We start from the raw sequence: 22,904 nt of genomic DNA on the forward strand, positions 1-22,904 counted from the left end.
CACTTATGTCCATATCCTTGAAATCAATGCTCTGATATATAGAGGAGATGAGTAAATAAAACTTACTATAATTTTTTTTATTCCAGTGTACTTGTTTTTTCCTTTTATATGTATTTTTTGTTTGCATACCTATTTGGATCACATTTACATGTTTTATTCCAAATACATGTCTAAGGAATATATATTTATAATTTTTATATAGAAAATAAAGGATAAAACAAATAACTTGTTTTTACTCATCAACAAGTATCTTTAGAAATGGAAAGTGACTACACCTTTTGAAATCTCTTATGAGTTCTCTGTTATATCTATTCTCTAACGTTTCCCCAGTAACTATTATTTTGTGTTTTGTTAAGCATTACCTTACAATATTATTTATGTATAACATATATATAATATATAAATAATGTACTATGATTTGGTTTTTTGGACTTTGACTTTATATAAATATAAATTGATTCATTCATTTATAAATCTTTTGTGACTTGTTTTTTTCCTTAACGTTGTGATGTTTATTAATGTTGTTACATAAAACCGTAGTTTGTTCATTTTTACTACCATATAGTATTCCTTATATGAATGTGCTAAAATGTATTTATCTATTTTGCTATTGATAGGTATGTGGGTTTTTTGCTATTATGAAAACAGGCTACCTTGAACATTCTTGTGTAATGTCTCTTGGTACACATGCATAAGAGTTTCTTTAGGGTATATACCTTGGAGTAGAATTGCTGAATCACAGAGTAGGCATGTGTATGTTGAGGTTTATTAGGTCATGCAAAGTAGCTGTGTAATTTATACTCTTACTGGCAATGTTATGAAAATGTTATATCATGTTCTCCTCATCACTTTTATGGCTGATTTTTAGCTTTTACTTTTCATTTTTTAGCTTACTGTGATTTTAATTTGCTTTTTCCTGTTTATATTCAAGCCTCTTTGCATTTGTTACTGGACTTACATTGTATTTTTAATCCTTTTTCTTGATTCATTTTACTTAAGTGCTCAAGCTTTGGTGTGTTTGTCTCTTTTATTCAGTTTTTAATTTTTATGAATGAGTTTTTCCTTATTTTTTTCTTTATCACTGAAACTATGGTAACTTTCTTGTGAAATTCCCTTCATATTTTATTGAAATATATTTTTGAAAGCAATAGATTTTATTTATTTTTACTTGTTCGCTTATTCATTCATTCAAAAATTATTTAATAAGCACCTATAAAATGCTATTAGAAATGTAGCAGTGAATTAAACATTTCTCTCCTTTTGATGAGTCAAGAAATATCCTGAACCAATTAACATTTAATATGATAAGTGGTAGAACAGAAATTATATGAAGCTTTTGTAATTAAGGAGATACGATTTATCATGGAATTAACAACGTGGAGTCCATTTTTCTTTGTTGTAATTATGACCCAAATATGATGGGGATTCCATGCGGCCAATCTCAAAGGACAACATTCTTGTAATAGAAATATAATGAAACAATTCCAATTTTTACTTAGTTTTATGAGAGACTGCCATGCTGGAAGAATGGGTATAGTTTTTTTTTTTTTTTTGTAGAGACAGAGTTTCACTTATGGCCCTCGGTAGAGTGCCGTGGCCTCACATAGCTCACAGCAACCTCCAACTCCTGGGCTTAAGCGATTCTCTTGCCTCAGCCTCCCGAGTAGCTGGGACTACAGGCGCCCGCCACAACGCCCAGCTATTTTTTGGTTGCAGTTTGGCCGGGGCCGGGTTTGAACCCACCACCCTCGGTATATGGGGCCGGCGCCCTACCGACTGAGCCACAGGCGCCACCCGAATGGGTATAGTTTTAATATTTGTGTATAAATATGTAGCAAAGAGTCTTGCACTTGTAATGATTGTGAGCTGTGATACTTATTAACAACTCTTGATTTGAAAGTTCATAAAAGGGCTATATTAAAAAAAAATACAAACACATACATAAAGTTTATGAAACCTAGAGCCCTAAAGCAATTCATTGTCAGGATAAGGATGAAACAAAAGAAATCCCTACTTTGAGCAACTATGGGGAGAGTTGTATTGGCATTGCCCTTGAGTAGGAGAAAGAAAAATGAAGAAGAAAACCCATCCCTGAGAAGGCACAGCTGTGTATTGGTCTTTGTTCATACTTCATACTCAAATTCTTGGTACCTGACTCTCTATGAAACTTCTAGGTATGATTTTAGTTTAAAGTGTGTATGTTGAATAGAGCTCTTAAGGTTCTCAGTAGAAGCAAATGCAGATCTTTTCTAGAGATAGTTGTCCTCATTTCTAGATCTCAGGTAGTCTCCACAAATCATTCTTCAAGCAAAGTGAGAGGTATACACTCAGACACAATTAAACATGAACTACAATAAAATCTAAAGGTGTTCCCCCCAGTGGTTGACTGACTCGACCCCCTCTTAGTCAAGGGGATCCCCTAAAACTGAGTTGCTAGCCGTGAGAAAGGAGATGCGACATCAGACGTGCCTCATCATATCTCCCTCCCCTGCTTAGAGACCTCCTTTGTGACTCCTCAACACTCAGCAGGCCTAAGGCTATGTAAGGCCTATGTCCTCAGCATACTTAATAAATCACTTGGGTCTATCCAGTATTTTGTATCTAATTAGCAGACCCTTAATTCAGCAATTCCTTGTCACTGACTCCTGGTCTTTTAGACAGAGCCTAACTCTTTGAGCCAGTTGTCAACTACAGAATCTTTAAACTTGCCTGTAATCTGTGGGTTCCTTCTGTGAGATGTCACATCTTTTTGGGCCAAACCAATGTATGCATTCGATGTATTGATTTATGACTTTACTTGTAATTTCTGTCTCCCTGATGTGTATAAAGCCAACTATAACCCTACCACAGCAAGTCTGTTTGCTCATCGCTTCTTGAGTGTAGTTCTGGGTCATGGTCCTCAAATTTGGCTCAGAATAAACCTCTTTAAATTATTGTACAGAGTATGGCTTCTTTTCCAATAACATAAACATACAAGGAAACTAGTTACGTTAAGACAGTGGAAACCCATGAAAATTTTAGATATTGGAATTGAAATTACTATTAAGTCAACTAGTTATCATATTTAAGGAAATAGAAGATATCTGCAAAGAATAGAAAACTACAAAATTATCTTGCAGATTTGAAAAGAACTTAATAAAACCTTTAAAAATAAAGTATAATAAAAATCAATTTTGACCAACCTTCCCACTGAGAACAAATAGAAAAGATGATGTAGGAATGAAATGGGGAAAAAAAATAATGACTAAGAAAATAAAAACCAAAAAATACTTTTTTTTTTGCAGAGACAGAGTTTCACTTTATTGCTCTCAGTAGAGTGCCGTGGCGTCACACAGCTCACAGCAACCCCCAACTCCTGGGCTTAGGCGATTCTCCTGCCTCAGCCTCCCGAGTAGCTGGGACTACAGGCGCCCGCCTCAATGCCCGGGTATTTTTTTTTGTTGTTGTTGTTGTTGTTGCAGTTTGGCTGGGGCCGGGTTTGAACCCGCCACCCTCGGTATATGGGGCCGGCGCCCTGCTCACTGAGCCACAGGCGCCGCCCCAAAAAATACTTTTGAAAGTAATGAATTGAAAACAAAGTGGGAAAGAGTGATGGGACCAATATTTGGGAGACTATGGGAATCCTACTTTTGGTTTCACATTTCCACTGAGTATCTGATTCTTGATTCTTAAAAGAAGTGCTGAGAGGTTGAGAAGACGAATAGCACCTTTTTTTTTTCTTTTTTTGAGACAGATTCTTACTCTGTTGCCCCGAGCAACCTCAAACTCCTGGGTTCAAGTCATCTTCTCGCCTCAACCTCCCTAGTAGATGGGACTACAGACGCCCGACTCAACACCCAGCTAAATTTTCTATTTTTAGAAGAGGTGGAATTTCAGTCTTGCTCAGGCTGGTCTAGAACTCCTGAGCTCAAGGGATCTTCCTTTTTTGGCCTCCCAAAGTTCTAGGATTATAGGCATGAGCTACCATGCCAGGCTCTGAATAGCGCTTTTGACAAACTTTTGGACTAGGCAGATAAAGATTAGAAGCTTGAACCTGGAGTTTAGTGGGATCATAGACTCTTTCTGGTCTGGGTTAGGACTACAAAGCTTTGTGTGAGAGGGGAGGGTAAACCTGAAATAGCCCTGCCATCACAGGGATTGAAGCCTAGTCTCATAGTAGCCCTTGAAATTGGATTAAAAGAATCAAGAATTGGTGATACTGGCTCAGTGCCCGTAGCTCAGTGATTAGGGCACCGGCCACATACACTGAGGCTGGTGGGTTCGAACCTGGCCAGAGCCTGCTAAACAACAATGACAATTGCAACAAAAAAATTGCCGGGCACTGTGGTGGGTGCCTGAAGTCCCAGCTACTCAAGCGACTGAGGCAAGAGAATCGCTTAAGCCTAAGAGTTTAAGGTTGCTATGACCTGTGAGGCCATGGCACTCTACTAAGGGTGACATAGTGAGACTCTGTCTCAAAAAAAAAAAAAAAAAAAAAAAATTGGTAATATCCTTGGCACTATGCCTGCAACAGAAGATATACTACTTTTGTAGGAAGCTAATGTCTTAGACATCTAGTTATTTTTAGTTTTTCATATTTGGTGTCTATCAAATATAGCAGGACTTACAGATAGTGGGAGTTGTAGATAACAGGCTTTAAAATAAAAGTCCTTACTATGTTAAAATAGGAAACAAAAGTTAATATTGAAAATTATGGCAGAGAACTGGGAACTATGAAAAAGAAGCAAAATAAAAATGAAAAATACGGGCGGCGCCTGTGGCTCAAGGAGTAGGGTGCCGGTCCCATATGCCGGAGGTGGCGGGTTCAAACCCAGCCCTGGCCAAAAAACCACAAAAAAAAAAAAAAAAAATGAAAAATACAATATCCAAAATGCAAATAAAATAAAGAATGAAGATAAAATAAGAATGTTTGTATGAACACCTTTCGTAAAGTGGCGGTATTATTATTGACAGGTATTGCTGAGAAAATAATTGTTGCCAATAATATTAATACGGCAGATATAAAAAAATTAACTTTTTAAGTTTATTCTTAATAGTGAGCTGCAATCTTAACTACTTAAGAGAGTACTCATGATACATAAACTAGTTCTATTTAATTTTGAATATGAAGAAACCTTATTTAATGGAGTATTGGAAATTGTACTTGTTTTGAGTTCTTTAGAATTCTTTGTAAGAATTCAAGAAGTACAAGTCCTTTGTACTTGCTTTGAGTTCTTTAGAATTCTTCTCATGATCATATGGTAATCATAAGAGTTAGGATGCCTGGGCGGTGCCTGTGGCTCAGTGAGTAGGGCACCAGTCCCATATACTGGGGGTGGTGGGTTTGAACCCAGCCCCGGCCAAATTTGCAACAAAAAATAGGCAGGCATTGTGGCAGGCTTCTGTAGTCCCAGCTACTTGGGAGGCTGAGGAGAGAGAATTGCCTAAGCCCAAGAGCTGGAGGTTTCTGTGAGCTGTGACACCGCAGCACTCTATTGAGGGTGACAAAGTGAGACTCATGTCTCTAAGGAAAAAAAAAAGTTAGGATGCCTATAGTAGTTACTTTGCTGCCCTAAAACTATGGCAGGTATATTGGTTTCATAGCTACATAGATAGTTGATTCTAGTTAACATTTTGTAAAGTTGCCATGAGCAATGAATTAGTGAATATTGAACCATTGCTTCAAGGAAAATGCTGACTTAGGTTCTTGTGAGCCTTTGGTCACATTTTCATCATTGAATCAATATATAGGCTTGTCTTGTATTTGTTTCTGTTTAAAGACACTATTATATATATTTAATTTCAGATTAATATGAGGGTACAAACGATTAAGTCACATTATTTGTGTTTGTTAGGTAAAGTCCAAGTTTAGTGTGCCCCTACCCAAGAGGTGTGCCATATATCCATAACTGATCCCCCTCCCCCTGCTTCCCCAAGACACTTTAATATATATTTTTAATTTATTTTCATTTATCTCACAGCCTATAGCACCATAAACTCATATCAGAATGAAGTTTATGTAACACATATGTTTTTTCTCCATAAGGCACATCATGGGTTTCTTGTGCTTAGAAGCACTAGGTAGCACTTTAGCATTGCACTTGGGGACTATTTTAAACAGTGAAATTACCAAAGGAAAACACACAAGAATGAAGAATGTAGTACTAAAAAGGCCTTGAAAAGGACATTTGAAAAAAAAACAAAACACCAAAAAAAAGAAAAAAGGACATTTGTTTATTATTTAGTGTTAGGGTGAAAACAAGAAGGCAAAACATTGCCTTTTTGACTTCGACTAGGAACATACGTGTTGGGTGATTTAAATTTTTTTTTTTTTTTTTAGTAGAGACAGAGTTTCACTTTATCGCCCTCGGTAGAGTGCCGTGGCCTCACACCGCTCACAGCAACCTTCAACTCCTGGGCTTAGGCGATTCTCCTGCCTCAGCCTCCTGAGTAGCTGGGACTACAGGTGCCCGCCACAACGCCCGGCTATTTTTTTGTTGCAGTTTGGCCGGGGCTGGGTTTGAACCCGCCACCCTCGGCATATGGGGCCAGCACCCTGCTCACTGAGCCACAGGCGCCACCCTAAATTTTTTTTAATGCTCTGCACATGTCCAGGAATGATGTGAAAGCTTTGACTGTTAATTGTGGAGTTACAAATAAATTTTAATGAGTGAGCCAGTGTGCCAATATGGAATCTACAGATCATAAGGATCTATTGTATCTTAACTAACATTTACTATGTTTCCAACAGGTCTGAGAATCAGAAAGAGGCCTCTGAGAAAAGATTGTTGTGATAAAATTTTAGGATTAAGAGCTTCAGAGGGTCTTTACTAGCGTCTACTTTGGATATGATGTTGTTCTGTTTGGTTAGTTATTTCTTCATGTTTCAGGTACTGGAATCAACTTGGTGTGTTGGGGGTCATAGGTGGAAAAGATTTAACATCAAGTTGATAACTGACAAGGTGTTACTAGGTAAAATATAGAAAAATCTAAGTAGCAAACAGGGAAACAAAATTATAACTTTTGGGGGGTCCTTAGAGTAAGGATAGATAATACTTTATATTTCAGCAGTCTTTAGTGTTGTCCCATAACCTTTCTGCAAAGATAGAAATATTCTGTAATCTGCACCATATGATACATTAGTCATTAGCCACATTGGGCTCTTGAGCACTTAAAATGAGGCAAGTGCAACTGAAGAGTGGAGTTTTAAATTTTATTTTATTTTAATTAATTTAAATAGCCTGTGTAGCTAATGTGTGTTCATTAGACCACACAAATCTAAGGCATCACTATATTAGGATATGCTGTTTGACAAAGTGCTTAACTGTCAGTAAGAAATGTTAATTATGTTTAGAATATACAGCTTATGCATACAAGGAAGTTGAGTGGCTTTGGCTTGGGGTCTTTTCTGGTGTTGCAGTCGTTGTGTATCAACCAGGACTGTAGCCTTATTTGAAGGCTTGAGTGAGGTTGAGGATCCACTTGCATGCCTTTAGCAGAAGACTTTAGTTCCTTTTTGTCTGTTGGCAGGAGGCCTCCTTTCCTTGCCACGTATGCCTCCATCGAAGGTGTTTGAGTGTCCTGATGTGGTAGTGGACTTCCTCTAGGGCAGATAATCCAGGAGAAGAGGCAGAAGCCTCAATCTCTTTGGTAACTTGGCCTGAGGCTTGTTCAATTTTTTTTCTTTATTCTGTTGCTCTATTTTCAGATTCATCTGTTTGCTCTGTCATGTCCTTTGGCTGTTATGTCTATTCAGTAACCTTTATTTCAGAAAAATTTGTTTTTTTGCTTGTAGAATTTTAATTTCTTTAGTTTCTAATTCTCTGCTGAGTTTTCATTTCACTGAAAACATTTTAACTTCATTGATAATAGTTGTATAATAGTTGCTTTAAAACTCTTGTTCTATGGTGTGTGTCACACTTTATGGGGGCAAGACATGATTGCAAGAGGGACTTTACCTAACAATTGCAATCAGTGTAACCTGGCTTATTGTACCCTCAATGAATCCCCAACAATAAAAAAACAAACAAACAAAAAAAAAACCCTCTTGTTCTAGCATCTAGTTTGTTTGGGATTGGACAAGAATGTTTTTATTTTCTCTTGAAAATGCATTCTGTTTTTATGGTTCACCGTATGTTGGGTAATTCTGGATTGCATCTTGGATGTTGTAAATGTTAGCTGTAGAGCTTTGGATTCTGTTATTTATTTATTTATTTTTTACAATGAATGTTGCTTTCTTTCTTAAGATGGGTAATTTTCTTCTTAGGTGACAGCCCCTTTTTCAGCTTAAGTGTTTTTTTTTGGTGTGTATGTGTTTTTCACTTAGGTGTTTTGTCTTTAGGGGGGTTCTTTGAGTCTCTTTTCTGCATGTATGAGATCAGAAATAGGGGTAGCCAGGCTTTGGCTGGACCAAAGTCTGGACCAGCCAGATTCCCTCCCTGGCTCTTTCCCTTCTGAGATTCTCCCAGCTTGCATGGTTTCCAAACTTTTCATTCCTGGTTCCTAGGCCAGAAAGGTTGTGGGTTTTTCTGCATTCGCTCCCGGTGCTGCTGCTGTGTCTGCTGTAAAGTGCACTTAGCTCCAAAGTTTTGGCAGTAGGAACTTACTTTATAGCTCTTTGGCTCCTCTTCTTCAAGGGAGCACATAACTTCTCACCACAGTTTAGTTTTGTTTACTCAGTATTCTGAACCTTTGGGTATTAGTTTTTATATTATGTCAAAGTTTTCAAGTTGTTTGCTGATTTGGTACATAGGTTGGGAAACATTTAAAGGAATAATAACACCCACTACTTTAGGGATTTGGGAAGAAGGGTATACTCATGTTATGGTAAAAATTTGAATTGTTACGAGCCTTTTGAAATATAATCTGGCAAGGTTTATTAATATAGAAAGTATACATACATTACCGAGTGGTCTTTCCTAGGACCTTCCTTTTAAAAGTATCAGTATGTTAGATATCACACAAATACTTTTTTTATTAAATCATAGCTGTGTACATTGATATAATCATGGGGCATCATTTACTAGCTTCACAGACAGTTTACAAGTTTCACATATACCCTTGTAAGATGCACCGCTGGTGTAATCCCACCAATCCCCTTCCCTCTACCCACCTTCCCTTCCCTTTCCCCCTTCCCCCTATTCTTAGGTTGTAACTGGGTTATAGCTTTCATGTAAAAACCCTAAACCCTAAATTAGTTTCATAGTGGGGCTGAGTACATTGGGTACTTTTTCTTCCATTCCTGAGATACTTTACTAAGAAGAATATGTTCCAGCTCCATCCATGTAAACATGAAAGAGGTAAAGTCTCTTTCTTTGAGGCTGCATAATATTCCATGGTGTACATATACCACAATTTATTAATCCATTCGTGGGTTGATGGGCACTTGGGCTTCTTCCATGACTTAGCAATTACGAATTGGGCTGCAGTAAACATTCTGGTACAAATATCTTTGTTATGATGTGATTTTTGGTCTTCTGGGTATATGCCCAGTAGAGGGATTACAGGATTGAATGGCAGATCTATTTTTAGATCTCTAAGTGTTCTCCATATCTCTTTTCAAAAGGAATGTATTAATTTGCATTCCCACCAGCAGTGCAAAAGTGTTCCCTTTTCTCCACATCTGCGCCAACATCTCTGGTCTTGGGATTTTGTGATACAGGCTAGTCTCACTGGAGTTAGATGGTATCTCAAAGTAGTTTTGATTTGCATTTCTCTGATGATTAAAGATGATGAGCATTTTTTCATATGTCTGAAGGCCGCGCGCCTATCTTCTTCAGAGAAGTTTCTCTTCAAATTCCTTGCCCAGCCTGCAATGGGATCCCTTGTTCTATTCTTGCTAATGTGTTTGACTTCTCTGTGGATTCTGGTTATTAAACCTTTGTTGGAGACATAACCTGCAAATATCTTCTCCCATTCCGAGGGCTGTTTGCTTGCTTTACTTACTGTGTTCTTGGCTGTGCGGAAGCTTTTTAGTTTGATCAAATCCCAGTAGTGTATTTTTGAAGCTGCTTCAATTGCCCTGGGGGGGTCCTCCTCATAAAATACTCGCCCAGACCGATTTCTTCAAGGGTTTTCCCTGCACTCTCCTCTAGTATTTTTATAGTTTCATGTCTTAAGTTTAAATCTTTTATCCAGTGAGAGTCTATCTTAGTTAATGGTGAAAGGTGAGGGTCCAGTTTCAGTCTTCTACAGGTTGCCAGCCAGTTCACCCAGCACCATTTGTTAAATAGGGAATCTTTTCCCCACTGAATGTTTTTAATTGGCTTGTCAAAGATTAAATAACGGTAAGTAGCTGGATTCATCTCTTGGTTCTCTGTTCTGTTCCAGACATCTACTTCTCTGTTTTTGTGCCAATACCATGCTGTTTTGATCACTATGGATTTGTAGTATAGTCTGGGGTCTGGTAGCGTAATTCCTCCTGCTTTGTTTTTATTTCTGAGTAATGTCTTGGCTATTCGAGGTTTTTTCTGATTCCATATAAAACGAAGTATTATTTTTAAGATCTTTAAAGTATGACAGTGGAGCTTTAATAGGGATTGCATTGAAATTATATATTGCTTTGGGTAGTATGGACATTTTAACAATGTTGATTCTTCCCAGCCATGAGCATGGTATGTTTTTCCATTTGTTAATATTTTCAGCTATTTCTTTTCTTAGAGTTTCATAGTTCTCTTTATAGACATCTTTTACGTCCTTTGTTAGATAAATTCCCAAATAATTTCATCTTCTTTGGCACTACTGTGAATGGGATAGAGTCCTTAACTGTTTCTTCAACTTGACTATTGTTGGTATATATAAAGGCTACCGATTTATGAATGTTGCTTTTGTAACCTGAGACGCTGCTGTATTCCTTGATCACTTCTAAGAGTTTTGTAGTAGAGTCCCTAGTGTTTTCCAGATATACTATCATATCATCTGCGAAGAGTGAAAGTTTGATCTCTTCTAACCCTATATGGATACCCTTGATCGCCTTTTCTTCCCTAATTGCGGTGGCTAAAACTTCCATTACAATGTTAAAAAGCAATGGAGACAATGGGCAGCCTTGTCTGGTTCCTGATGTGAGTGGAAATGATTCCAATTTGACTCCATTCAATATGATATTGGCTGTGGGTTTGCTGTAGATGGTCTCTATCACTTTAAGAAATGTCTCTTCTATACTGATTTTCTTAAGTGTTCTGATCATGAAGGGATGCTGGATAGTATCAAAAGCTTTTTCTGCATCGATTGAGAGAATCATATGGTCTTTGTTTTTTAATTTGTTTATGTGCTGGATTACATTGATAGATTTACGTATATTGAACCAGCCTTGAGACCTTGGGATAAAACCGACTTGGTCATGAGGTATAATTTGTTTGATGTGTTGCTGGATTCTGTTTGTTAGGATCTTGTTGAATATTTTTGCATCTATATTCATTAGTGATATGGGTCTATAATTTTCTTTTCTTGTTGGGTCTTTTCCTGGTTTGGGGATCAGGGTGATGTTTGCTTCATAGAACGTGTTAGGTAGTCTTCCTTCTTTTTCTACCTTTTGGAACAGGTTGAGCAATATAGGTACTAATTCCTCTTTAAAAGTTTGGTAGAATTCTGACGTGAAACCATCTGGTCCCTGGCTTTTCTTTTTAGGGAGGTTTTATATGGTTGATGGTATTTCCGAACTTGATATGGGCCTGTTCAACATTTCTACTTGATTCTGGCTAAGTCTTGGAAGGTGACGTGCTTCCAAATATCGGTCAGTTTCCTTCAGATTTTCATATTTCTGAGAATACAGTTTCTTGTAATATTCATTAAGGATTTTTTTGGATTTCTGAGGAGTCTGTTGTTATTTCGTCTTTGTTGTTTCTGATTGATGAGATTAGAGATTTTACTCTTTTTTTCCTGATTAGGTTGGCCAAAGGTTTATCTATTTTATTGACCTTTTCGAAAAACCAGCTTTTTGATTTATTGATCTGTTGTATTATTCTTTTGTTTTCAATTTCATTTAATTCTGCTGTAATTTTGGTTATTTCTTTTCTTCTACTGGGTTTGAGGTTGGAATGTTCTTCCTTTTCCAGTTGCTTGAGATGTCCCATTAAGTTGTTAACTTCCTCTCTTTCTGTTCTCTTGAGGAAGGCTTGCAGTGCTATAAATTTCCCTCTTAGAACTGCCTTTGCGGTGTCCCAGAGGTTCTGATAGTTTGTGTCTTCGTTGTTGTTTTGTTCCAAAAAATTGGCGATTTCTTTCTTAATCTCATCTCTGACCCAGCTGTCATTCACCATAAGGTTTTTTAACTTCCATGTTTTTGTATGAGTATGCAGATTCCTGTTGTTACTCAGCTCAACTTCTATTCCATAGTGGTCCGAGAAGATGCATGGAATAATTTCTGTTCCTTTAAATTTACTGAGGTTAGACTTGTGACCTAAGACGTGATCAATTTTGGAGTAAGTTCCATGGGCTGATGAGAAGTATGTGTATTCAGTTTTGTTGGGATGAAATGTTCTGTAGATGTCTGCTAAATCCAAATGTTGGATGGTTAGGTTTAAATCTAAGATTTCTTTGCTCAGCTTCTTGTTGGAGGATCGATCCAACACTGCCAAAGGAGTGTTGAAATCTCCGACGATTATGGAGCTGGAGGAAATCAAGTTGCTCATGTCTGTTTCTCTTATAAATTGAGGTGCATTCTGGTTGGGTGTATAGATATTAATAATTGAGATCTCATCATATTGAGTATTACCCTTAACAAATATGAAGTGACCATTCTTGTCCTTCCTTACTTTTGTTTGTTTAAAGCCTATTGTATCTGCAAATAAAATTGCAACACCTGCTTTTTTCTGGTTACCATTTGCCTGAAATATGGATGACCATCCTTTCACCCTGAGTCTGTATTTGTCTTTGAAGATGTGACTCTTGTATGCAACAAATATCTGGCCTGAGTTTTTGTATCCAGTCAGCCAACCTGTGCCTCTTTAGAGGACAGTTTAAGCCATTCACATTAATGGAGAATATTGATAAGTCTGGTGAAGTTTTGGGTATCGAGTTTCTCAAAAGTCCAGTGGGCATTTTTAATCCTTTCGCCAGTGTGGAAATTGGAGTTTGATCCGAAGTTTCTGAGTGAGTTTACTTTTGTGGTATAGGATTGGGTTGGTCATTATGGAGGATAGGTCTGAGAATATCCTGAAGGGCTGGTTTGGTTATGGCAAATTTCTTCAACATATGAATGTCATTAAAGTATTTAATTTCTCCATCATAAATGAAACTCAGTTTAGCTGGATACAAGATCCAGGGTTGAAAGTTATTTAGCTTTAGGAGATTAAAAGTCGGTGACCACCCTCTTCTGGCTTGAAAAGTTTCAGCAGAGAGATCTGCAGTCATTCTAATATTCTTGCCTTTGAAGGTAATGGTTTTCTTTCTCCTGGCAGCTTTGAGGATTTTCTCCTTCCTATTAACTTTAATGAAGTTAATGTTGATATGCCTGGGGGATGTCTTATTGGGGTTGAGTCATGCTGGGGTTCTGAAGCTGTCCGCTATCTGAATTTCAGACTCTCTAGGCATGTCTGGAAAATTCTCTTTCACAATTTCATGCAGAAGGGCCTCTGTGCCCAGCGAGGCTACTTCATCTGTTTCTGGAACTCCAATGATTCGGATATTCGCCTTCTTCGAATTATCCCAGAGCTCTCGGAGAGAATGATCCATTTTTGCTCTCCATTTCTCTTCCTCTTTGAGAGTTTGGGAGCATTCAAAGGCTTTATCTTCAATGTCAGAAATCCTTTCTTCTGCTTGCTCCATTCTCTTGCTGAGGGATTCTAGGGTATTTTTCATATCTTTGAGGGCTGTAAATTCTTGCTTCAGTGTGTCTTAAGTCTTTGGTGGTTTTTTCTTTAAATTTGTTAAATTCTTGAGACAGCTTTTCAATTTCTCCTCGAATTCCTAATTCCACTTTGTTAATCTTGTCTGCAATCCAAATTCTGAATTCAATTTCTGACATCTCAGCCAGTTGTTTATGAATAGGATCTTCAATTACATCTGCCATATCTTTCCATGGGGGGGGGGGTTGATCTATTCTGGTTATTCATGTTACCAGAGTTTTTCCGCTGATTCCGCCCCATGGTTGTTTTACTCCCTTTGATTTTTTCCCCTGGGGCTTTGTCGAGGGCCTGTACAGTGTTGTGGCTGAGAAACTGGGGCCCTGTCTGGTGTGGTGGGGCTAAGTGGTTCTGTCTTGTTTTCAGCTGGTTTCTGTTCCACCCTAGTGAAACAGATACTCTGGATTGAAGTCTCAGCTGTGGAGAAATATCAGCAATTAAGTCACCGCACACCCCACTGGCAAACAATTGGAAAAGATAAATCAAATCTTCCTACCACCGTGTACCCAGGGCACCACCTTATTTGTCCTCAGGCGATTGGTTCAGTTCAAAAAGTCCAAATCAATTGTCTCAGTCTGCACCTGTCTCGGGGAAGAGAGTTTAAGAGGTCTCTGGGAACTGGATCACAGGGGTCTGGTGACTACTCTGGTGTGGTTTGCTCCAGTGCTGCGTGGAGTCAGGAGGAGCCACCCAGCTAATAGATCAGTCTGGGAAGGTTGCTGCCTCCTTCCCCACCTTGCACCACTGTCACACCCAGTCACTGATAGCCCTGCAGTTGGCTGACCCAGTTGCCTGTAGTGAATCGGTACTCCAGGAGTTTGCACCTGCCTGAATCACAAGGAAGTCTGCCAGGCCACTGCGCTCTGCCTCTCTCTAGCAGGAGGAGGTGAGGCCTGACAACCTCCGGCGCTTGAGGAAGGTTGGGGGGTTTTCACTCAGGTCCAGTCTCACCGCTGATTAATGTTACTGACAGAACAGAACAGAACAGAACAGAACAGAACAGAACAGAACAGAACAACTCTGCGGTTCCCCTGTAGAAGAGAAGCTGAATTGAGTTCCAAATTAGCTTGTCTTTGCTCTAGTATTGTCTATAGGCTGACGATCCCCGGAGGGCCAGGTGCATCTTAGTAAAGCGGACCTCTGGGTCAGCCCTGCCCTGGGAGTTTCCCCAGTTTGCAAGTTTGAGTTGCCTCAGGCAAATCCTATACTCAGAGTCTCTGGTTGCCCAGGGAGACAGGGGCTTCAGAATATTCGGTAGTGAGCCGTATTGCTAGCAAAAGAGGGCTGCTGTTTTATGGCTCAGGCAACCTCTGCTCCGGTGTAGCTCCCTTCTGGTCAACCATCCTCTCTTCGCTCCTGTACCCTAGAGTCTGCACCGACCGGCTGCAGCCCAGCACTGTCTACATCCGTCTAGCAATTGCCCAAGAGTCTGGGCCCCTTGGGGACAGGCCTTCAGACCTTGGAGCGAGAGCAGAGGGGAGCGCTGGGAGCCTGGGGTTGCGGGCAGAGAACACACACAGCTTTACACAGTTTTATGCCTGGCTGTATTGTCACCAAAAGACCGCTGTCGCAGTGTGCCTCAGGGAACTGCCACTCCTGTGTGGTCCCCTCTTCGACGACCGGGACTGGCCTCCAGACCTCAGTGTGAGTGAAGGGGAGCGCTGGGAGCTCAGAATTCCAGGTAGAGACTATATACAGTTTATACAGTTTTATGCCTGGCAAGAGGATGCCGTGGCACCCTAGTAGGGGAGGTAGGTCCAGTTTCTAGAGGGTCTGTCCTGTGGAGTGTGGGAGGACCTTTGAACTCTGCCCAGTTGTTTGTGGGGCACTTTGAGCCGTTCTCATGGGGGAGGGGACTCCCATCCGCTTGGTGATGGATTTTGTACCTTTTGTTTGTATCCTTGTGGTCGCAGCTCGCCTCAGCGAGGTTGACATGCGTTCTTCAACCTTCTCTCTTAGTGCAGCTCAAATCCACCAGGTTATTTGCTGAATTTTTGTCCTTTAACTCTCCTGCTGGACGGGAGCCTCTGTGGAAAGCTGGCTTCCGTCAGCCATCTTGTCTCCTCCCCTCTGATCACACAAATACTTAATGTAGCAATTTTGAGTCATATAATTCTGGGGGGAGAAAGAATACCTATTTACATGGGAATGCTGAAATACATTTTTCAGGGAATATTGGCGGCCATTTAAATAAAATGAACTGGCTTTATACCAGTTAAATTAGAAAGATTTACCCTGTAAAACAAGAAAAGCAAGATCCAGAGAAGCATCTACAATAAGAAGTGGGGGGAGTCTTACCTGAATAATGACTCCTTCCCCCCCCCCAAAAGGTATTGCACACTTATGTGTGCATATACATGTTAAATTTGTTTGTAGTGCTGTTACTCTAGATCAAGCTATGAACGGATTTATGCATAGTTGTTAGCATTGATTATTTATGCAGAGATGAAAGGACAAAAAAAGAAAATAGCTGTTTTCTTTTTAAAAGTTATTCCCTTTTAAATAAATTACACATGTGGTATTCCACATACGTCAACTATGTCTTTGTGTGAGAGTGTGCATAGACTTAAATTGAATTATCTTCAAAATGGTGGTGGTAGTTGTGATCACAGGATGGTGAAATTTAGGTGATTTTAATTTATCTTAAATTTTTATGCTTTTATCCCCCTTTTGATTTTCATTTTAAATTGGTATTTGTGATTTGTATAAACAAAACTTAAAGCCATTTTATTATGATGGGGACAAATATTTTGATACCTAATGAGAAAACATTGTTGTTAATTCTGGATCATCTGTGCTGGTAGAGAATAAATGTAGCATGAATGAAAACTCCATAAATACTTTCAGGTAGTAATTTCACCCTTCTTCCTCATCAGATATGTTTTGTAGGAGTTACTGATATTGCCATCTTTCAAAATGACTGCCAAATACTCTAGGGTTGGTTAAAATGTATAGGTTGTGATAGATGCCTTGATAATTGTTTTACATCATAACTCTTCTTTAGCAATTATAAGCTCTTTCCAAGGTACTTTAAGTTAATGATATTAGGTAATATTCTTTGCTTTCTGGGGCCAGAGAGGGCAGTTAAAGTTATTTAACCAACAGCAAGCATATTCTTCTTTGGTATAACCTCACCAGGTCATTGCAACAGGAAATCTAAGGAAGTGATATTGCAACTTCAAGGCCTCTTGGAATTCTGAGACAGCAGTGCTCTGAAGAAAGACCATCTGGACTTCCTGAGGATGAAACCCAGCTAAGCCCAGCCTCTCTATTCCCCACCCATCTAAACCCATTAGTTCCTTTGCCAACCCCTCAGCTGAATATGTAACTACATGAATGAATCCAAGAGATAACAATGGAAGAATTGTCTAGAAAACCCACAGAGTCACAAGAAATCATTAATCACTGTTGTTTTAAGACATTGGGGTGATTTATTACACAACCTCAGACATACATAAGTATATAGTCAGGACTTGTCTAGTCTCATTTTCATGTTCCTCACCTTTTCTTTGCCAGTCCTTCCCATCACAGTAAATGATATCACCAGTTACCCTGTTATTCAGAATTCGACTGAAATCATTATCCTTGATACTCTCCTGCTTCCCTCCCTGCTTCCAGTCTGTCACCAAAGCCCTTCAATTATTTCTCCAGTACACGTCAAAATTTTCTACTCCTCTCCATCTTTGTACCATACCTGGTCTAAGTCTCCTTCGTCTCATCTCTTTTCCTGAATTATTATAATAACATCCTAATTGGTCTGCTAGTTCTTCTAATTTATTCTCCACAAAGCAGATGTATCTATATGTGTGTATAAGGTTAATCAGATCATGGCTTCTAATCGCATTTAATGGATCTAGTTGCGTTTTTATAATTCAAACTTATATGTGATGGTTAGTATTAGGTATCAGTCTAACTAGTTTGAGGGATGCCCAGTGAAGCATTATTTCTGGATGTGTCTAGGAGGTGTGTCTGTCTCTCCATCTCTTCTCTTTCTTCCTTCCCTCCCTCATTTTTCGGAGGGTCACATCTTTCCTCCTCCTGCCCTTGGACATCAGATTCCAAGTTCTTTGGCCTTTGGACTCTGGGACTTGCCCTGGCAGCCTCGTAAGTCTTCAGTTCAGACTGGGAGCTGTACTCTGGGCTTCCCTAGTTTTGAACCTTACGGACTTAGAGTGAGCTGTGCTACTGGCTTTTCTCAGTCCCCACTTTTCAGATAGCCTGTCATGGGACTTTGCCTTTACAGTCCTGTGAGCTGTTTTCCCTGACAAACTCCCTTTTGTATGTACATCCTTTTGGCTCTGTCCCCCTGGAGAGCCCTAACAGTAATGGCACAGACTGCATGATCTGGTGACTGTCTGCTTCTTCGTTCTCAGCACATGCCATTCTCTGCCTGGCTAACTAGGCTTCAACTACACTGGTGTTTTAACAGTATCTAGAACTGCTTTTTTGCCTGGCTGGCTTTATATAGTGGGTTGAATAGTGCTCCCCCCAAAAGATGTATGGAACCTTGGAATGTGACCTTATTTGGAATACAAGTCTTAGGAGATGTACTTAAGGATCTCTGAATTGAGAACATTTTTATTAGGGTGTACCCCCAAACCAGTGATGAGTGTCCTTATTGGACATGTAAAAGAAGACACAGGTATAGGGAAGAAGGTTGTCTGAAGACAGTGGCAGTGACTGGAGTTACTCTGACATGAGCAAACAGACACCAGGAGCCACCAGATACTGGAAAAGACAAAGAATCCTTTCCTAGATCCTTTGGATGGAACATGGTACTGTTGACACCTTGATTTCAGACTTGTGGCCTCCAGAGAATAAATTTCTGTTGTTTTAAGCCACCAAGTGTGTGATTATTTCTTACGGCGATCTGAGGAAACTAACATACTGTCTCATCCTTTAAGTCTCAGTTCCTTAGAGATTTTTACTCGTAGACCTAGATAAAGCTCTAAAGTGAGCTCCTCTGTCACATTTTCCTCTTTTATCTCATCCTGATTCTCTGTCCTAAACAAACAAAAAAAAAATTTTTTTTTTTTTTTCAGAGACAGAGTCTCACTTTGTCACCCTCGGTAGAGTGCTGTGGTGTCACAGCTCCTAGCAACCTCCAGCTCCTGGGCTTAGGCAATTCCCTTGCCTCAGCCTCCTGAGCAGCTGGGACCAGGCGCCTGCCACAACGCCCAGCTATTTTTCATTGCAGTTTGGCCGGGGCCGGGTTTGAACCTACCACACTCAGTATATGGGGCTGGCGCCCTACTCACTGAGCCACAGGCACCGGACTGTTGTTGCTTTTTTTGTGTGTCTGTCTCTAGTAAAAATAGAAAAATTAGCTAGGACATCTGTAGTCTAGGCCCCTACTTGGGAGGCTGAGGCAGAAAGATTGCTTGAGCTCAGGAGTTTGAGGTTATAGTAAGCTAGGCTGACTACGCAGCACTCTTAACATGGGCAACAAAGTGAGCCTTTGTCTCAAAAAAAAAAAAAAAAAAGAAAACAGGCACACCTGAAGCTCAGTGGGTAGGACGCCGGCCCCATACACTGAGGCTGGCGGGTTCGAATCCAGCCCAGGCCAGCTAAACAACAAGGATAACTGCGACAAAAAAATAGGTGTTGTGAGTCCCAGCTATTTGGGAGGCTGAGGCAAGAGAATCGCTTAAGCTCAAGAGTTTGAGGTTGCTGTGAGCTGTGACGCCACGGCATTTCACCAAGGGCGACATAGTGAAAGTGTCTCAAAAAAAGAAAAAGAAAACAGGTGGGAAAGTTAATGAAAATAATGAAAGAAAACAAAAATTTTAAAAAAGCATTGAAAAGGTCTTCTGGTCAGACCATTATATTTTACTTTAGAGACTCTAGTAAAATTTGGTTATTAATATAAATTACAGGTATACAAACAGATGCTTTATATTGGATTTAGGGGTGCCTAGTAGACGGGGTAATGGATAGTGTATAACATGGTATAAAAGCCTATTTTTACTACTTACAGTGCTGTACCTAACTAACCAATTGTCAGGGTATTGAACATCTAAACTTTAAAGGAGTCTTTAAAGGATGATCCAGAGTGAGAGGAAGGAGGATGAGTGGATGGGGTGTGAGTTAATGAGGAAGACAAAAAGGTGTGACTAGGTGCATATCTACCTATATAGTCTGTTAAATACACAGTTGTGTTCTTAGGAAACGGAATTACCAAAGTCACATTACCATACCTATTGGTATAAAAAAAGATTGACTAAAGAAATATCAGTTTCAATTTTCCTGTGGCAATTTTGTTCTATAATAAAACATTTTAATATCATCTCAAAGTGTAAATGTTATGTAAACCTAGGTAGTCTTTATCAAGTAGTGGTTAAAGCTTTGGCTTTGTGGCCAGTGAATCAAGTAGGAATGCTTTAAGCTTCACATAATGAAAGGTCCTATTACAGCGGATTAAACAAATAGATTTTTTGGTGGTAATTTTCTACATAAGAAGACTAGAGAAGATTAAATTACTGATTTACAGAAAATAAATATGGGGTAGGGAGGGTGCAGTCAGTGAAATCCAGACTGTGGGAAAATCTTGAGGACAAGCAACCGAGTTTCTTCTACAAAAAATTTAAAGAGAAAAACAATGAAATTGGGAGATACCGATGGATTAAAAGTTACTTAGGAGATATATTCAACATGAACCTTATTTGTACTTAAACTGAAAAAACAATTTTATAAGACAGCTATGAGTTTGTGAACACTGACAAGATTTTTGATTATGGTGTTGGTGAAAGCAAAACATACCCCATTATAAACATTTACTCACATCTCATTGAGCAGAGCTTTCTCATTTACCTACCCGTGGCTGGAAGACAACTAGGAATAACTGGGCTGGGAATGGAGGTTGGGTCAGCTAACCAGCAGTGTAAGCCAGAGGTGGATGACTGATTTTAATCTCCACTCTGCTATTGATTAGCTGTGTAACTGTAGACAAGTTATTTAGCCTTTCTAAGCCAAAATTTCTTCATCTGTAAAAAGAGGTTGAGGAAGATAATTAGTATTATTAAAATATTTCTCCTCTTCTCTTCCTACTATTAATGAAATAATGCATGTGAAAGTCCAAAGTGCAAGTTAAAGGTGAAAGCAATGTGCTGAACAAGGAGTTATTGCTCAGAAAATGTTAGCTTCCATTATTTTATTTACTCATTTTTTGAAGTAAAAGTCATACAATATAAAATTATTCACTTTAAAATGTATAGTTCGGTGACATTTAGTGCACTTATAGTGTTGAGCAACTATATCTCTCTCTAGTTCCCAAGTGTTTTCATTACCCATAGGAAACCTTATGCTCATTAAGGAGTCTTTCCTTTTCCATTGCAACCCAGCTCTTAGCAACCCCTGATCTGCTTTCTGGCTTTATGCATTTACTTTTTCTGGATATTTCATATAAATGGAATTACATAAAACCTTTTTTGTCTTGTTTCTTTTCACTTAGCATGCTTTTGAGGTTAATCCATGTTGTAGCATATACTGGGAATAACTCCATTTTGTTGGGCCATTCATCAGGTGATGGACATTTTGGGTTGTTTCCACCTTTAGCTTGTCGTGCATAATACTGCTGTAAATATTCAGGTACACGTGTTTGTTTGAGTCCTTCTCCCCACCTTCCTTTTTTGGGCTTATACCTGGGAGTGGAATTTCTTGGTTATACAGTAATTCTGTGTTTAACTTTTTGAGAAATTGTCAAACTCTTTTCCGTAGTGTCTATGCCATTTTTGCATTCCTACCAGCAATATATGAGAGTTCTCATTTCTCCATGTGTCTGGGAATACTTGTTATTTTTTGTTATTATTATGGCCATCCTAACGTGTGTAAAGTAGTATTTCATTGCATTTTTCTGATGACTGATGTTGAGCATCTTTTTATGCCTATTGCCCATTCATTTATCTTCCTTGGAGAAAGGGCTACTCAGATCCTTTGTTTTCGAATTGGGTTGGTTGTCCTTTTGTTGTTGAGTTGTAAGAGTTATTTATATATCCTGGGTACTAGATTATAATCAGCTATGTGATTTGCAAATGTTTTCTCCCATTCTGTAGATTGTCTTTTCACTTTCTTGATAGCATACTTCGGTACAAAAGCTTTAATTTTGGGAAAGTCCAATGTATTTTTTTTTTTTTCTGCTTGTGCTTTTGGTGTCATATCTAAGAATCCATTGCTAAATGCAAAGTCATGGAGATTTACCCTTATGTTTTTGTGTAAGAGTTTTAAAGTTTTAGCTCTTACATTTAGGTCTTTGATCCTAAAGGATTGATTTTAGATCAATTTTGATTTGAGTTAAATTTTCTTGGTAGGAGGGCGGCGCCTGTGGCTCAGTCGGTAGGGCGCCGGCCCCATATGCTGAGGGTGGCGGGTTCAAACCCTGCCCCGGCCAAACTGCAACCAAAAAATAGCCAGGCGTTGTGGCAGGTGCCTGTAGTCCCAGCTACTTGTGAGGCTGAGGCAAGAGAATCGCTTAAGCCCAGGAGTTGGAGGTTGCTGTGAGCTGTGTGAGGCCACGGCACTCTACCGAGGTCCATAAAGTGAGACTCTGTCTCTACAAAAAAAAAAAAATTTTTTTCTTGGTAGGAGATAGAACCACTGAATTTATTCTTATCGTTTTTGTTACCTGTATTACCCATTACCATGAACCATGAAGTCTCTCTAACAAAACTTGTTTTTCAGAAAAGCTTTTTCCCCTATATATTCAACCAGTGGTAATTTCCTCCTTAATTTTTACAATCAAAAACACTTTGCATAATATAAGAATGTTTCCTATTTAACTGATTCCATTTTACTCAGTGTACAGTAGCAAAGCTTGAGCTACTTTGAGTATATAGTATGTTTGAGTTTTTTAATTTATAAAATTGGAAGAGGTGATTAGTAAATCTTTAATTTTGTTTCTGGGTTTAAAAATATCACTGAGTTTAAACATGGATTTGGCTATTAATGTATAGTTCATGGGAATATATAATTGTCATTTTTGCATTCTAATCTTGTTTTATTTGGGTATTCCTAGTCTGGTTATATTTTGAATACCATTCCTTGATTTCTCTAGTTCTTTTTATCCTCCTTCATCTACACTGTTCAGGA

The 22,904-nt window shown here is 39.0% G+C and overlaps 1 protein-coding gene across 4 annotated transcripts in view; it reads left to right on the forward strand.

Moving 5' to 3' along the window:
* Positions 1 to 22,904, forward strand: part of MKLN1 (muskelin 1) — a 365,625-nt gene that overhangs the window by 201,175 nt on the left and 141,546 nt on the right. The gene's annotated exons all lie outside the window — the stretch shown is intronic.

Source organism: Nycticebus coucang, chromosome 11, assembly GCF_027406575.1.
Source record: "Nycticebus coucang isolate mNycCou1 chromosome 11, mNycCou1.pri, whole genome shotgun sequence".
NCBI lineage: Eukaryota > Metazoa > Chordata > Mammalia > Primates > Lorisidae > Nycticebus > Nycticebus coucang.